The sequence below is a fragment of the Mus pahari genome, chromosome 13, assembly GCF_900095145.1.
Source record: "Mus pahari chromosome 13, PAHARI_EIJ_v1.1, whole genome shotgun sequence".
Taxonomy (NCBI): Eukaryota; Metazoa; Chordata; class Mammalia; order Rodentia; family Muridae; genus Mus; species Mus pahari.
The window spans coordinates 57,543,347-57,549,346 of NC_034602.1; the positions used below are offsets into that span (position 1 = coordinate 57,543,347).

At 43.6% G+C, this 6,000-nt stretch overlaps 1 protein-coding gene across 10 annotated transcripts in view; it reads right to left on the reverse strand.

The window, feature by feature from the left end:
- Apbb2 (amyloid beta precursor protein binding family B member 2) overlaps positions 1-6,000 on the reverse strand; it is a 324,110-nt gene that overhangs the window by 247,723 nt on the left and 70,387 nt on the right. The window lies entirely within an intron of this gene.

Sequence of the window (6,000 nt, forward strand, 5' to 3'; positions counted from 1 at the left end):
CATAAGTTTTTTCAAATGTGCACTGTATCCATAAGTATCATCAAATGTATGTCTCCATAAAAACAACCCATTAATTACTTTACCACTACACAACCACACTTTGGCTAAAGGTAAAAGGCATTCAGACAAACAGTGTTAAAATGTCTGATGCTAATACTGAGGCTGGCAACTTCAGCTCCAAAAAAATCAAATGAGATAATCCTCTGCCAGCAATTCTTGAGCAGTAAGAGATAAGAGATTAAGAAGTCTTCATGTGTTAGCATCAATTATACTAGTAGCTATGATAACATCAATGCATTCCGAATACTGAAATCCTAGGCAAGGAGGAACAGAACCAATGCGGTTTTCAGAGATCACCCTACAATTCCTTTTGGTAAGTCAAAATGGTATCCATCAACCCATCACAAACACGCCAAAATTAGTAGCATTTTAACCTCTACCTTCACTTGAAACCTCAGTCCCCAAAACCAAAAAAAAAAAAAAATGCAAGACAGCAAATCATATATCATCATGGATTATCCTATGGAATACTCTAAAGACATCAAGGCATGAATAAAAGCATTTCTAGAATATACTTATATTTCCTTCTTGATATGTTCTGGTTTTATATATATTGACATATGTGGTTTCCACAATTAAAGTTCTTAAAGGGAGCATGAGAATTCAGAACAAGAATGGGATATCTATCCTTTATCAGCCTTCTCCAGAGATTGCCTTCTATCTGAACAATAAGGGCTAGTAAATGAAGTCTAAACTCGTCACAGCCTGGTCATCCCTGATGCAAAAATTAAAAATATTCTAAAACCTGAACTGCTACCAATGCCAACACAGAACCAGAAGTGGGACATTCCACACTATCAAACTTGGTTTCATACAGAGAATTCTTCAAAATAATACATAAATCTGCCTTCAGGGTACTTGTATATATATATGATACCATGAAACAGATAAATTTTTGTTTACACCTGGATCCTAGCCTCAAGATATCTCATTATATAAATACCTCAAAATTAGAAAAAAAAAAAAAGATATCTGTAATACTCCTGGGCCCCAGGCAGTCCACCGAAAGGGCATCGCTGTGCAGCATTTCACTTAGAAATTCAAACCCCAGTGTCCAGGAACACTTCAAGGCTGACAGACAAACAGAACTTTCCCTAGAGATGTACTTTCTTGCTCTATTCCACAAAGTTAGCATAGGCAGAAAATCCTATCCAAATGTCACTCCCGTGTGTGGTGCACAACCGTCCTTTAATTAACATGACCTCCTAGGAAGATTTAACTGCTTCATGGCACCAAGGCCTTCAGCTACTCTGGATCCTCTAAGCATCCTAAGAAGCAGAACATAGTGGGAAAATCTTCTCCCCGGGGGTGCTGGTGATGTCACTCACGCCAGACAACCCATATCCAATGGTTTCCCTCTGCCCAACCCCAAGCAAGTGGGCATCTGAGTCTAGCTCCCTTGCCTGCCTCTGACCCTGCCCACTGCTCCTCTTACCACCGAGACACCTCAGCACGCACTCTCAGAAGAAACACGTGTGCAAGTAAACACATGTTAAGTTTGTAACAGTGAAATCAGAATAGACAGGAACGGATTCCACTGAAACCGAAATGCAGGCCGGGAGACAAAGGAGGACTCAACTCCGGGCTTTAAAAGCCACGGCTCTGCCCACAAAGCTCTCAGAGAAGGAACAATGGCTACACTGTGCAGTGGTGGCAGGTGTCCTCCACAGAAACTGCCCGTCAAGCGGAGAGCTTTCTGGTCCTAGAGCTGGCTTCGTTAATAACAGCGCAATCCCTCCAGCTCAAAGCAAGGTTGTCAACAGGATAAAACTGCCTGTGCCAAGACACCTGAGAGAGACTGGGAAAGACATGTGTTATAAGAATAAGGGATTCGCCTGGCGTGGTGGCACATGCCTTTTGTCCTAGAGCTCTGGGGGAGAAGGCAGGCAGATTTCTGTGAGTTTGAGGCCAGCCTGGTCTACAAAGTGAGTTCCAGGACAGCCAGGCCTCTGTTACACAAAGAAACCCTGTCTCAAAAAAACAAAAACAAAAATCAAACAATCAAACAAACAAACAAACAAACAAACCACACACACAAACAAGAAAAGAGTAAGGGATTTTGGTAACAAATCCTAGGCTTGTACCTCTCTAAACTCAGTTTGGAAAAATGAAGGAAACAAGACACTGAAAACAAAAATAAACAAAACAATCTGTGCGACCTCAGAGAACAAGTAGCTTTTCCGTTCCAAGAACAAGAAGCTTTTCCGTTCCTCCAGAATTATTTCTTCGAAACAAAACCACCTCTGCCGCTGCTAAGCTGTCCCGCTTACAAGGTTCATCCGTGCACATCAGATGCCCAAGGTTCTCACCAAGTCTGACTAGCTTGAAGGGCGAAGGGAGAGACAGCCATGATCTCAGAGTCGCTCCCTGGAAGGCCTGGAAGGAGGCCTTGCCAACATCCTTCCCGAGTCATGGGATAACAAAAGCCTCAGCTGTGATCGAGCAACAGCACCAGGGATGGTGTCTGGCTCCGTCACAGCTGGAAAGGAGCACAATGGCTCTGGATGACACTGATGAAGATGAGAAGAAAGCTTACTTTCTACTCCAAACCACTCTTAACATCACCACCATCCACCACCAGGCTGCACTAGAGATAACACAGCAGGGGCCATTAGCTCTTCCCATCAGCACCTCACCCCTGATACTTAAAGCCCGTTGTCCACACAAGCCAAAGGGCTGACATCCTTGCTGATGTTTTCCAAGGACACCGGGGCTGTGTGATGACCAGAGCTGTGTGACAAGTCATGGTCTAGTAATGCCTCAGAGGTCATTTGTCAGAGGAGGTCATTGTTCAAATTTAGCAGTCTGGTTAGAACTCTTGACATACCAGCCACAAACTGGACAGAAACTTGGTGAAGTTACCAAATTATCTCTCTCGGTCGAGGACTAAATAAAACCGAGAGTTGACTTATAAGGTGCCATGACTGTTTGCTGTCTTGGCTGTTAGGGTTTGGCTACGTGGCTCAGACAAAATGCACACCCAGGATTCCCTACCCTTTGAGGACTGCGTGTTGGGCCAGCATTTTTCTCTAGCTCGTCTAATATCCCGTGGAAGATTTCTGCTTCCTGGGCAAGATTCCAGAGACATCAGCAGAGCTCATTCATCACTGCTTAAATTTCTATCTCCAAGTGACCAGGCATGCAAGACAAAAGGGAATAGCTGGAGAGTGGTCCTCTCAGAGCCACGAGAGTCTGATCTGAAGAACTCGGATTGTGGGCTTGAGTGATGATGGCTCACTTGCTGAGCATGTCCGGGACCTGAACTTGGATTCCTAATATCTGTGCAAAGGCTGTGTATGGTCATGTTTCATCTATGACCACAGTGATGGGAGAGGAGCAGGAGGTGGGGGCATGGGGACAAAGACAGGAGGAACGAATGCCACCAGCCTAGCCCCAGGTTCAGCTGGAGAATGATACAGCAGGACGCTTAACCTCCCTCTCTGGCCTCCGCACGCATACGTGGAGTACACAGGCATATGTACATACAAAACACACACCCACAATAAATAAATAATAAGTAAATAGAATAACTTGGGTTATTGCTGTTGATTAATTTACATTTCAAATGAATGAAAAACAAATACAATTTGTTTGAAAGGAACGCTAGATTAAATCCCTGCCACCAGCAGGATGAAGTATTATCATAGGTTCCTCCCCATAGGTGACCCAGAAGACTGCCGTAAATGATCCGCACTGGCACCCAGAAGAGCATGTGAGCAGTGCTGACAACGTGCCATTTGGAAACACTTCATGTAGGAACTCTCTCTGTCATATTCTGACATGAAGAGGGTCTCAACTGGAGAAAGCAGAGGGGAATTTCTATTAACCAATGTTCAGAAGCTATTTGGGGAAAGAGCACAGAAGTCAACAGATTTAGAGCCTGTAGCTCTAGCTCTCCTACTTGAGACCTAAGACCTTGTGAGAGAACTAACTTGGCCTCCTTCATCCTTGGTTTCATGTCCATCAAACCAGGGTGATCCTATCAGCCAGGCTCTTACAGGCACCAGTTACTGGAACCATTTAGGAAGGCATTACAGAAACTGCAAAGCACTGTGTCAATCAACAAATAGTTAACAGAAAGCTACAATGCTGCCAGAGATGGTGTTGTGGAGACAACCCCAAGCAAAAGACAGACAGCTTCATCTGAGACAGAATATAACCTTCTAGGGAATATGGGCTTATTTGTGCAATACTGGTACAGCTGATATGGAAAAACCAACTGTTCTCTGATTAAACCTGAGGCCCATAGAGAAACCATGCCTAGTACTGTAAACTGAGTCAAAAACTCATGGCTAGGAAAGTCACAGGCCCCGGTGGCTAACTTGCCTACTGCTTAGCTAAAAGGGCATCATATCTCAATAGTTATCTTTACACTATAGACAGACGCTGTTCTCAGCTTCTCTCTGCAAGGGACTGCAGACTCTGGCTGCTCAAGGTGCTGAGAATATATGACAACTGAATGCTCTGCTATACACAGGACATTTCTACCATCCCATTTAAGGAAGGCTCGGGGAACACGGCAGAAGGTTGGAAAGAACGTAAGAGCCAGAAGAAAGAGGGAAAGGTGTAAAATGCTCCCTTCTGGGCATGGCACAGCCATTGAAATCACAAACTCACAGCAACTGTTGTTACCTGCATTGGGCCAGCAGAGACTGGCCCTGTCAACAATCAGTCACAGACTGGGGGTGGAGCTTAAAGGGCTCTACCCCTTACTGTAAACTATTGGCTATTGGTAAATTCTAGGAGAGGGGAGTCACTGTGTTCAGCTGTGTGAGCCTACCAGGTTCCAGTGAATACTCTCAAATCCATAGTCACACTGAGGGCCCTGGTGACACTCGGGTCACAAATGAAAACGAAACAGATACAAATGTGGATACAGGCAATATCTAATCAGCTGGCAAACATCAGGCCATGTGAGATTTACAAGTCCCAAACACTATTCACCAGTAAAAAGATGATAGATGTGGCCATTAGGTTTGGGTTAATTGTTAGAAACTCATCAATTTAGTAATCACTGTGCACTACTCTAGGTGCTGGGGACTTGGCACTGCACGGTCCCCATCTAATAGAGACAATTTTGAAGGCGTTCCTCATTCACGTCACCTGTAAAATACATGTCCTAAACACACAGGCCCACTCATGCTGCTTTGCTTACAAGGCAATGTTTTTTTTTTTTAATAAGCAAAATCTCCAAGCGAAAGTGTTAACAGTCATGTTCTACCTTGTCTGAAAGCAGTCATTACTTTATTCTTTATTTTAATCTTCAAGGTACATTCTACAATTCAGCCAAATAGCTGCCATTATATGAGAGGCACATTAGAAAGAATACAGTGCACAACTCTCTGTGTGTGTGTGTGTGTGTGTGTGTGTGTGTTGGCATGGAGTACAACACTCCCCCACACACATTCCATCCCTCACCCCAAAGGAAAAAGCAAGCACCTGGAATCCATCCAACCCCAACAACCACCACCCCAGTTTTAACAAGGGGCATATCAGTTATTTTAGAAGCATTTCTAAAATTACTTATTTTAGAAATTAAACTCAAGTTCGATTCTTAACATGCCAAATGGCTGTCTTAGCAAAGTTTCTATTTTTAAAACTCTGTTTTACTTAATTAAAAAAAAAAAAAAAGTCCTGAGAACTAGGCTGCCCAAGTCATCCCCGATGTCCAAAAATTCAATATGGGTTGGAAGGAAAAGAGCTGGTGAAAGACAAGATAGGAAATGCTCACGTATTAGTATTTAGACTAATATTCGTCCACATACCTGAAACATGAGAGCCAGTGTTCAACAGGAAGTACAGTGCACAACAAGAAAGAAATAAAAATCGAACAAAAAGTGACCAAATTGCAGGTTAGGGAGAGAGCCCTGCTGTAAGATCACCCGCCTAGTACTTCTGATGTTCTGGGTTTGACTGAGCCAACGTTGGAAAAAAAAAAAA